Source organism: Triticum aestivum, chromosome 1D (genome assembly GCF_018294505.1).
Source record: "Triticum aestivum cultivar Chinese Spring chromosome 1D, IWGSC CS RefSeq v2.1, whole genome shotgun sequence".
In the NCBI taxonomy this organism is placed as follows: domain Eukaryota; kingdom Viridiplantae; phylum Streptophyta; class Magnoliopsida; order Poales; family Poaceae; genus Triticum; species Triticum aestivum.
The window spans coordinates 494,514,497-494,525,999 of NC_057796.1; the positions used below are offsets into that span (position 1 = coordinate 494,514,497).

At 45.8% G+C, this 11,503-nt stretch overlaps 2 pseudogenes; both read right to left on the bottom strand.

Moving 5' to 3' along the window:
- Positions 1-315: 315 nt before the first annotated feature.
- LOC123161656 (receptor-like protein EIX2) lies at positions 316-3,494 on the bottom strand (annotated as a pseudogene).
- A 4,485-nt stretch (positions 3,495-7,979) lies between these two features.
- LOC123179617 (receptor-like protein EIX2) lies at positions 7,980-11,180 on the bottom strand (annotated as a pseudogene).
- Positions 11,181-11,503: the final 323 nt, after the last annotated feature.

Sequence of the window (11,503 nt, forward strand, 5' to 3'; positions counted from 1 at the left end):
AGGCTGAAAAAATGCCTCCTTGGGGCGCAACGGCTGGAGATCTCTAAGCAAGCAATGGGGCATTGAACATTACATGCCATAAGTAATCCAAATAGTTCCAAATAATATTACACAATTTATGGTTATGCCATAGCAGGATACATTTATTTTATGAGACGAAACCTTGTGGCATGCACAACTACCACCGTCGGTTCAAAGATACAATACGTTACATCAATAAGTTCTGAATGGTAAAGTGTTTGACAATCCAATATAGAAATAAGTCATTCAGGCCCCTTAATTTTGTAGTGGTATCTTTGGTAGTTCTTGCTTAATTCACACCCGTGGTCCGAACCACTTTTTCCAAGTAACAAGAAAAATGACATACAACCTATCGTATAGCTTGTCGAGTACCCCAAAATAAGCATACCTCCATCTCTTCATGAAGAAAAGTCCAAAAAACACCGTCCATGCGCTCGCCACAAAGCCAACAATTGATCCAAGAAGAAAATCCATTTGAGACAAGCCATCTCGAGGCAACCTTGCTGGATCTCCGTTGGTTTGTTGATCTCTAGGCGGACCAGGACATTGCCTTGGAATTGGATGTCCACAAAGAGCAGGATTACCAGTGTACATAGAGGTTGGGTCATCTGTATTGAGGGTGTCGAGTTGATGCCCTGCGGGTATTCTTCTAGACAGATTATTGTACGACAAGTTTAAATAGCTCAGGTATGTCAAATCTGATAAGCTCTGAGGGATTTCACCACCTAGTTTGTTCCTCGAGAGGTCAAGAGACTCCACTAATCGAAGTTTTCCAATATTATACGGGATATTTCCACTCAACAAGTTTGATGATAAATTCAAACTTTTGAGACCAACAAGGGAGCTTACTTCCTCTGGGATTTCTCCAGTCAAATTGTTGCAAGACAAATCAATGCTCATCAAATATACAATATTGGCCCCATACTCAAGCGCTTGCCCTTTCATCACCACCGTGATGCTATCATTAACCCTTCCTATATCAGTGATACTATTCTCACCACTTTCATCCTCTACAAAAGGATCACGAAATATTGTATTAGTGCTACTCAAAGCTTTCAAGTTTTCTATATATGGCGGTATGGCCCCATCAAAGTTATTATCGGACAGATCAAGAATAGAAATAGCATGAAGTCCCATGATTTCAACTGGAATGTGACCAGAAAAGTTGTTCGATCTTAACCGTAGCATAACCAAACCGGGCATGGCTTCACTAATCCATCCTGGCAACTCTCCGGTGAATCTATTTTGAGTTAGATCGAGGAAAATAAGACTTGGACATTGTCGTAGGAGCAAGGGAAATCCACTTGAAAAATTGTTGTTGCATAGAAGAAGACTAGTGATTTCCAAATTGAAAGAACTCACTGAAACGAATTTTAAAGAGCTATTGCCAGATGGGTTCCACTTTTTTAGCTCTTTTCGGCCACAATCAGGAAGTCCCTTTGAAAGCATATTATTTGAAAGATCTAAGATCCGCAATTTCCGCAATCGACAAATTGAAGTCGGAACAGTCCCGATATAGCATTGGAAAACATAACTGCAACTTGCAAATTTGGAGCTCCCAAATTTGGCACAAACCCATTTAAGAAGTTTCTGGATATGTCCAATACCTTAATTGTGCTTGGTAACTTGGGTATCAAACCAGTCAGTAGATTTGACTGCATCAACAGTGTAATCACTGACATGAACTCCAGATTTGCTGGTAAGTCGCCGCTTAGTTGATTCCAGGAGATGTCCAACCATGTAACTTCGGAAAAGGTAGCCCAAAACCAATCTGGTAGCCTATCAACTAGACCTGTGTTTGAAATATCAAGTTCACGAATGCCTTTCTGCCATCGAAGCCATTTAGGAAACTTGGGACCCAAACGACAAGATGATAACCATGCTGATTCCAAGTTGAACGGAGGTACCCAATGCGAGTCAATAATAACTTCCAAATTATTATCAGAAAAGCCAATGTACTTTAAATTCATGAAACCAGCAAAATGATCTTCTGTCATCACACCACTCAAGTTGTTGAACCCAAGGTCTAAGTAAGTCAATTTTGTCAGCGTGCCAATCTCCACGGGCACCAAACCGCTCAAGTTGTTGAACCCAAGGTGTAAGTAAGTCAATTTTGTAAGTGTGCCAATCTCAACGGGCACTGAGCTGCTCAAGTTGTTTTGCTGAAGGTCTAAGTAAGTTAAATTTGCAAGCGTGCCAATCTCCACAGGCACTGAACCGCTCAATTGGTTGTGACTTACATCAAGCATGTTTAAGCTGGTTAGGTTTGACACAAATTGTAATGCCGTGCCAATGATATTGGCACTCTCCAGAATCAACTGTTGCAAATTCTTCCGAGAGCAGCTGGGTATCGAGTGTATCACCTCTTTTATGTCCATGCTGATGTCGTTGCCGGTGAGATCTAGAGACCTTAGATTACACATTTTTTTCAGTGTTCCTGGTATCATCCCATCAACGTTGTTGAGTCCAAAGGCAAAGGTCTCTAACAAGGTCAAGTTTCCCAGCTTGTTAGAAAACGTGCCTGATAATCCACAATTCTCTAACCTTAGGCTCCTGAGGCTAGTTACATTCCATAACCAGTTGGGTGTATCTGGACTGCTGAATTGGTTACCAGTGAGGTCAACCTCTTCAAGAACTGTAAGGTTGTGGTGTACAAACGATGATGGAACATTACTATTAGTAAGGCCACATTGAAACAGAATCAGTACAGCCAAATTAGGAAGTGCGCCGGCCGTATGGACCCAGTCAACAACTCCACTAAGGTCGATCCAGCCCATGTTGAGATGTTCTAGCGAGCGGAGACGCGCCAACCAAGATATATCGTGTGAGTATTGATAACCGGCGCCCATAATATTGCGCTGTATGTCAATTTGTACTAGGTTGGAGAGGTTGCCTAGCTGAGGAGGCACTCTGCCCTGAAAACCCATCTTGGAGAGGTTGAGATAAATCAAACTCTGAAGAGAGCCCAAGAATCCCGGCATATCCTTTGCATCTCCGAGGAGATAGTTCTGGCTAAGGTCGAGATATTTGAGGCGTCGGAGAGCGAGCAAAGAAGGAGATAACTGACCACGCAGTGAGTGGCTCTCAGGTTCATCATCAGATAAATAATACACCATTGGATCATCGTAGTGGAGGTCAAGCTTGATCACGTGGCCTGTCCGGCGGCTGCAGGTGATGCCGGTCCACCGGCAGCAGTTGTCCGTATGTGCACCTTGTTGCCACGAGACGAGACGATTGTCCGGATCGCCTGTGAGGCCGGCCTTGAAGGAGAGCAGCGCGGCCCTCTCGGCCGGGATGCAGCCCCCGTGGGATGTTTGGCTTGCGTTGATGACGACGGAGGAGGAGGTGGTGGTGCTGCTGGCTGTTGCTAGGAATAGGATGATGGTTAGCAAGAGGAAGCATGCTACAACCATTTCTTTGCTCCGGGCTCGGCTGGAGGGGACGCCGAACGGAAACATGGTGGTCATGGGCATGGCAAGTGTGTGCCCAAGAAGAAAACTGCATGTGCCGTGTCTTGTATGGGCCACCACAACTTTGGGTTGGGTGATGCTCCAGTTGCGCCAATCAGTTAGAGCAAGGTGTGGTCATCGTACATTTCACCGGATGCCGTGTCTTGTAGGGGACACGCACACACGCACACCAAGTTGGACCAATCAGCTGCAGCTATGGCGTGGCTCAGTCCGTCACTCTCCTATCGACTGGGAAGGCCAAAGCGGAAGACTCAGAGCATCTCCAGCCGCGCCCCCAACAGCCTCCCTCCCTCCCCCCCCCCTCCCCCTCCCCCGCCACTTTTTCGGCGCCGGCGCCGAAAAAACACCCCAGTCGCGCCCACAGGACGTCGAAAATCGCCGGTTCGGCCCGTTTTTTGGCCCGGCGATCGCAGGCCGAACCCGGCGCACTGGGGGCGATCGGGGGCTTCGGCGCAAGGGAAAAGCCCACACTGTCAGGTGAAAAGTCAAGTTTTTCTTCCCCGACTCGCCTCCCACCCCCCGCGCCCTCGGCCGCCACTAGCTGTATCCCGGCGCCGCCCGCCGCCCGTCTCCGCTAGATAGCCATTCCCCGCCGGAAAAAGAGCAGAGGTTCGCTGAGGCAGCCCCTCCACCAGCAGCTGGGTGTTTTTGCCGCCGTTTCCGGTCGCGGAGGGGCAGTTTAGCAGCGGGTACGCGCCCACCGGACGCAAGGTGTTCGGCGATTTGCCTGCCTCGACCATGGACTTGGACGACGAGGAAGCGCTCGCCGCGCTGCTGGAGGAGGAAGCCGAGGCCGACGTCCAGGAAGATGAGCATCTCATGGTGCTCGCCGCCCTCGCCCAGCTGCTGGCGAGCAATGAAAAGCCGTGGCGAGGTGGCTCGGCGCCGGGGCGGATGAAAGCAAAGAACCGACATCATCTCGAAGGCTACTGCATGCTCTACTCCGACTACTTCGCCGTTGCTCCACTTCACGGCGACAAAACATTTCGGCGCCGTTATCGGATGAGCCGAAAGCTCTTCCTCAGGATTGTGAATTCCATCCGGGAGTTCGATAGCTACTTCAAGTGCAAGATGGATTGCACCAGCAAATTTGGATTCACCTCGATTCAGATGTGCACGACAGCGATGAGGATGCTTGCGTACAGAGCTCCCAGTGATTCACTCGGCGACTATGGGCGCATGGACGAGTCCACCACCATTGAGTGTTTCTACAAGTTCTGATGGGCAGTGGTGGCAGTGTTTGGACCGCAATACTTGAGAACACCCAATGCGGAAGACACTGCTCGGATCCTAGCACAGAATGCAGCAAGAGGATTTCCTGGGATGCTTGGAAGTATTGACTGCATGCATTGGAAATGCACCGTCGGTATTGCCTTGCGAAGAGCTTTACTTGGAGAAATAGAAGAAACATGTATCACACGTGCAAAATTTGGGAGCGTGCCGCACGAGTATTCTACAATAGCAGGTATTGAAGAGGAAGAACTGCCCATTTGCTTGGCAGGAGATGTACAAAGGCGCCAAAGGCGGTTGCAGTATGGTACTTGAGGCGGTGGCTACACAGGACCTCTGGATTTGGCACTCCTTCTTTGGTATGCCAGGAACTCACAATGACATCAACGTGCTGCAGTGCTCCCCTGTCTTTGCCAAGCTTGTTGAAGGTCATTCTCCTCCGGTGAATTTCGAGGTCAATGGGCGGCACTACAACAAGGGGTACTACCTAGCTGATGGCATCTATCCGAGATGGTCTACATTTATGAAGTCTATCTCAAACGCTATGCCAGGAGGCAAGAAGTCCCACTTTGCCAAGGTGCAGGAGGCTTACCGGAAGGATGTCGAGCGGGCATTTGGTGTGCTCCAATCTCGATTTGCTGTTGTCCGGTACCCTGCTCAGACCTGGTCGAAAGATCAAATGTGGGAGATCATGACTTGCTGTGTCATCTTGCACAACATGATCATCGAGAGCGAGCAAGAAGAGCCAGTGTTTGACACTGAACCATACTACATGCAGGGTCCTCTAGCCGAAGTTGCTCACCAGCTACCAGCAATTTGGACTGCCTATCTCAGTATGCGGCAGGAGATCCGAGACCCACAGGTGCATCATCAACTGCAGCAGGATCTGGTGAAGTATCTATGGAGGCTCAAGGGCGACGCCGGGCGCGACGTGTGATGAAATATGAGTTTTTATTTGTTGAACTATATAATTTGTATTGAATTATTTATTGTTGCATTATTTTGTTGAACTATTTGATTTTCTGTGATGAACTATGTGATAAAAAAATATTTATGTTGGTAATTGAACGCCGAGTCACGACGAACCACGTCGAATATGGGCCTATTCTCGCTTATATGGGCCCTTTATTCGCCGAAAGTGGACCGAAAACTGGGTCAATATCGGTACTTGGGGGCGATGGTTGGATGCCCAACCGCCCCAGCGCCGATTGTATCGCCGGCTCGTCCCCAGGGGGCGATTTTTATGCCTCCTGGGGGGCCAACGGCTGGAGGTGCTCTTAAACATTCGTATGTTGCAAACCAATCAAATAAGTTACCAATGGAAGAGTTCACGGAAGACCTAAACATTCATATGCTGCAACCACATCGAACTAACTCCCAACTTATTTGAATCGGCACGGCAGTTTGTTAGAACACGAGGAGTAAATTGCAAAAAATCATCATAATTGGAGACCCTAATTCAAAAACCCGCCATCATTTGATTCTTTTTTAAAACCACCAACACTGTGGTGACAGTTTTTAAAAAACGCTCATAGAGTGATTAGAGTGGTTTAAGTGAAAACCTGACATCTGGGGCCTGCATGTAAGTGGTGACGTGGCAAAAAAAATCAACAACGTTTGCATGGACTGTTAAATTGATATAGCCCACTTGTCAGCATCTCTCGTCTCTCTCCATCCCTTCTCTCGCATTTTGTCGAAGAGCTCACGAGCTCGCTGCCGGCAGCATAGCTCCCCCACCGCTCGAGCACTCGCTTGTCCCCAATCAAAGCAAGCGTAGGAATCACTTCTTGAGAAACATATGGAAGACCGCGTGCACTACTGTTGATGCCTGAAAAGACTTACTCCCTCCATTCACAATTATAAAATGTTTTGGATATTTTGATGTGAACCATAAAAGGATTGAAATGAGTGAACAAATACACTAAAACCCGTCTATATACGCCCCATTCAGAAAAATCTAGAACATATTATAATCGCCAAGGTGGAGTGTTAAAATAAATGTGTAGAATATTATGTGTACGTATTAGACTACATTGCACTTGTATTAGCGGACGATTATGTGTTTGAGTTGAACATGTGTAACCCAGGCCTGCATATTATGTAAGGCTTTGTTGAAAAAAAATTATGTAAGGACATAAGATGGTAGGCCAGACAGAAATCACGAGGGGAATGGCCCGACGACGAAGGCAGGGATGGCCGGGCCTGTCATAGTGCGGTGGTCGGAGTGTTGTCAGATAGCCTCGATATGCTTGTTATCGTTGTATTATGTCAATTTAGTACATGCGCGGAGCATCTATAATTATGCCTTATGAATGCAGCTATGTTGGTGAACCTCGTTAATAAATCTTGGCATCGTATTTGTGCCTTTTTGACTGCTTGTGCACAACAGATCGATGTGCACCTAGAATTGCTCTAACACGAAGCTAGTGGAGATCCAAGACGATGTGGGCATGACTACCAGATGCGAGATAGACTCCCACGCTTATGCCTCCTTCACCATAAACTTCGTCTAATTGTGATCGGGCAGCTGGTTTCTATATTACTTTTGACATATGTAATCCTAAAATCAACGAACGGGTTAGTTCAGTCAGTGTCTATTATTTGTGATACACCGATTCTTTCCTGATTCTATCAGTTTGTACTATTCTGGAGGAGATGACGAGCGATCAGTAATGTAGCTTTTTAGAGAACCTAAAACGTTTCCTGGCACAGGATGGACCTTCCTTTTTCCCTACAATCTGGCCACTATTAGCTTTTTGTGCAGTGTTGTGTCATTGGGCCTTGAGTACATTCTTGTAACTTTGAGAAGCTAAGTTCATAATAAAATCATGTTGAACAACTCTTGTTGTTGATGGGAATGTCTTTGTGACTTTCTATCTACCTCTATGCATGGGCTGCAGAAATATCTATCGCTGCTTGGTCACATGAACATGAACGCATTCTGATCCAGGAGCGATCGTATTGCTATATCTCCCGCTTGTGCTGCCTTGGTTACATTGTAGATCATACAAAAAACGAAGCCTTGTCCTAAACAGAAGTTGTGCATATACGAAAATCCTTTTCATAGAAAGAACTAAGGAACATACTTTAGCAAAACCTGTCCATACATCTCATGATCCAAAACAACATTTAGCAACAAGCAGCACAAGAAAGCCAAGTAATTCCAAATAATATTGCACACTTAATGGGTAGTGATATATAGCAGGATACATTTTATTATATGAGAGGGGAAATCATGCGGCATGCACAACCGATGTATAAAGATACAATACAATACAACAATAAGTTCTGAATGACAAAGGGATTGACAATAAAATATACTAGCAAGAAGTACTTCATTCCCCTTATTCGAATAGTGGTATGTTCGGCAGTTCTTCCTTAATTTTAGCCCGTGTTCCCAAACCTTTTCTGACGAGTAACAACAGAAATGACATACAACCTGTCATATAGCTTGTCGAGTACCCCAAAATAAGTATACCTCCATCTCTTCATGAATAGAAGCCCGCAAAATACCATCCAAACACCCACCACAAAACCAACAAAAAATCCATTTGAGACGAGCCATATTCAAACCATCTTGCTGAATCTCCATTGCTGGGTGGGTCTCTAGGAGGACGTGGGCATTGCCTTGAAACTGGAAGTCCACAAAGACCAGGATTACCAATGTACATGGAAGCTGGATCATTTGTCTCAAGGATGTCGAGTTGATGCCCTAAGGGTATTCTTCCTGACAGATTATTGTATGACAAATTGAGACAGCTCAAGTATGTCAAATCTGATAAGCCTTCCGGAATTTCACCAGCATGTTTGTTCTTTGAGAGATCAAGAGACTCCAGTGAGCGAAGGTTTCCAATCTTATATGGAATATTTCCACTCAGCAAGTTTGATGATAAATTCAAATTTATGAGTCCAACGAGGGAGGTAAGGTCCTCCGGGATTTCTCCGATTAAACTATTGCAAGATAAATCAATGCTCATCAAGTATAGAGTATTCTCCCTGTGCTCTAGCAGTTGCCCTTTTATCACCACCAAGAAGCTATCATTAGACAGACTAGAGGACATGGACATAGAGCTACGATATCCTTCCTCAAAAGGATTATCAAATGATATATTATTAGAAGTAGAAGTGTGAGTCAAAGCTTTCAATTTTTCTAAACATTTTGGTATGGCCCCAGAAAAATTATTATTGGACAGATCCAGGATACGAACATCTTGAAGTCCCATTATTTCAACTGGAATGTGACCTGAAAATTTGTTTGATCTTAACCGTAGCATAACCAAACCAGGCATGGCTTCGCTAATCCATCCAGGTAACTCTCCAGTGAATTTGTTTTGAGTTAGATCGAGGAAAACCAGCCTTGGACATTGTCGTAGGAACAAAGGAAATCCACTTGAAAAACTGTTGTTGCTTAGAAGGAAACTAGTGATCCTCAAACTGAAATATCTCAGAGATCTGACTTTTGAAGAGTTGTTGCTAGACGGGTTCCCTTGTTTTAGCTCTTTTATACCACAATCAGGAAGTTCCTTTGAAAGCAGATTGTTCGAAAGATCCAAAACCCGCAATTTTTGCATTCGACAAATTGTTTTCGGAATAGTCCCAGTTATAGAATTGGAAAAAGGAACTGCCGCCCGTAGTTGTGGAGCTTGGAAATTTGGCACAAAGCCATTTAAAGAATTTCTAGATATGTCCAATATCTCAATTGTTCTTGATAACTTGGGTATCAAACCAGTTAGCAGATTTGGCTGCATTAAAAGTTTAATCACTGACCTGAACTCAAGATTGAGTGGCAAATTGCCGCTAAGATGGTTCAAGGAGATGTCCAAATATGTAGCATCAGAAAAGGTAGTCCAAAACCAATATGGGATCTTACCAACTAGGCATGTGTTTGAAATATGAAGGATCTTGGTGCTTTTCTGCCAACGAAGCCATTTAGGAAATTGGGGACCTAAATGACAAGATGAAAACCATGCTGATTCCAAGTTGAACGGAGGCATCCAATGTGAGTCCACAATAACATCCAAATTATTAGAGGATAAGTCAAGAGACTCTAAATTCATCAAACCTGCAAAATGGTCTTCTGATATCAGACCACTCAAGTTGTTGCGTCCAAGGTACAAGTGAGTCAAACTTGTAAGCGTGCCAATCTCTGCAGGCACTGAACCGCTCAAGGTGTTGTTTCCAAGGTTTAAGTAGGTCAAATTTGCAAGCGTGCCAATCTCCACGGGCACTGAACCACTCAATTGGTTTCCATGGACATTAAGCACGTATAAGCTAGTCAGGTTTGTCACAAATTGTAATGTTGTGCCAGTGATGTTGGCATCCATTAGAGCCAATTCTTGCAAATTCTTCCGAGAACAATTAGGTATCCTATCTATCACCTCTGTTATGCCCCCGCCGATGTTGTTGAAGCTGAGACCAAGAGACCGTAAGTTACACATGTTTTTCAGTGTTGCAGGTATCATTCCTTGGATGTTGTTTCCTTGAACGTCAAAAGTCTCCAACAAGGTCAAGTTGCCCAACTCGTCAGGAAACGTGCCTGATAATTCACAACCCCGTAAGTGTAGCCTTTTGAGGCTAGTTATGTCCCAAAACCAGTTGGATGCAGACGGACCTTGGAAAGGGTTATAAGAGAGGTCAAGCTCCTCAAGAACTGTAAGGTTCTGGTGTACAAGTGACCATGAAACATTACTCTTAATAAGACCACATGAAAACATAGCCAGCACAACCAAATTGGGAAGGGCGTTGACCTTATGGACCCAGTCAATGACTCCGCTGAGGTTGATCCCGCCCATGTTAAGATGCTCTAGAAAGCCAAGAGATGCTAACCAAGATATATCATTTGTGTGTAGATCAGTGTCATAATTGGCATGTATGTCAAGTTGTACTAGCTTGGAGAGGTTGCCTAGCTGAGGAGGCACTCTGCCACGAAAACCCATGTTGGAGAGGTTGAGATACCTCAAACTCCGGAGAGAGCCCAGGAACCCCGGCATAGCCTTTGCATCTCCGAGAAAAATATTCCAGCTCAGGCCGAGATGCTTGAGACGTCGGAGAGCAAGCAGCGAAGAAGATACCTGTCCGCGCAGCGAGTGGTTTTCAGTGTCACCAGGATCAAGGAAATAATCCTCTTCTGGAGCTGGATAATCGTTGCGGAGGTCGAGCTTGATGACGTGGCCTGTCCGGCGGCTGCAGGTGATGCCGCTCCACAGACAGCAGTCGTGGTGTCCTTGCTGCCATGATGCGAGGCGATTCGCCGGGTCGACTGTGATGTCGGCCTTGAAGGAGAGCAGCGCAGCCCTCTCGGCCGGGATGCAGCTCCCGTTGGATCTTCCATCGACAACGGAGAAGGTGGCGGTGGTCGAGGCAGCTAGGATGGCAAGGAAGAGCAAGCTTGATGCAGCCATTGCGTTGTTGCTCTGAAGGTGCCCTGAAGGCGCACGCATGGATGAGGGTGCCCTGAAGGAAAACATGGTCGTGGCACAGTTTGTACCGAGTGAAGCGTGTGTAAAGGAGAAAACCTTTGTGCCGTATCCTGCTGGGGACTCTTGGCTACCACAACTTGAGAGTGAGATGGGTGACACCCACCCACACACCAACCATAGTCAGAGCCGTGACTGTCAGTCTGTCTCTCTCTCTCTCTCTTGTTGACCAGGAAGACATCGCAAACGCCGGTTCGCCATGGCTCCAACTAACCCGCGAAAAAAAATTAGTGGACGAGTTCAAGTTACACGTAAAAATTCATGTTGCAAACCAATCAAATTAAAGTCTGTTTGAAGCGAGTATTT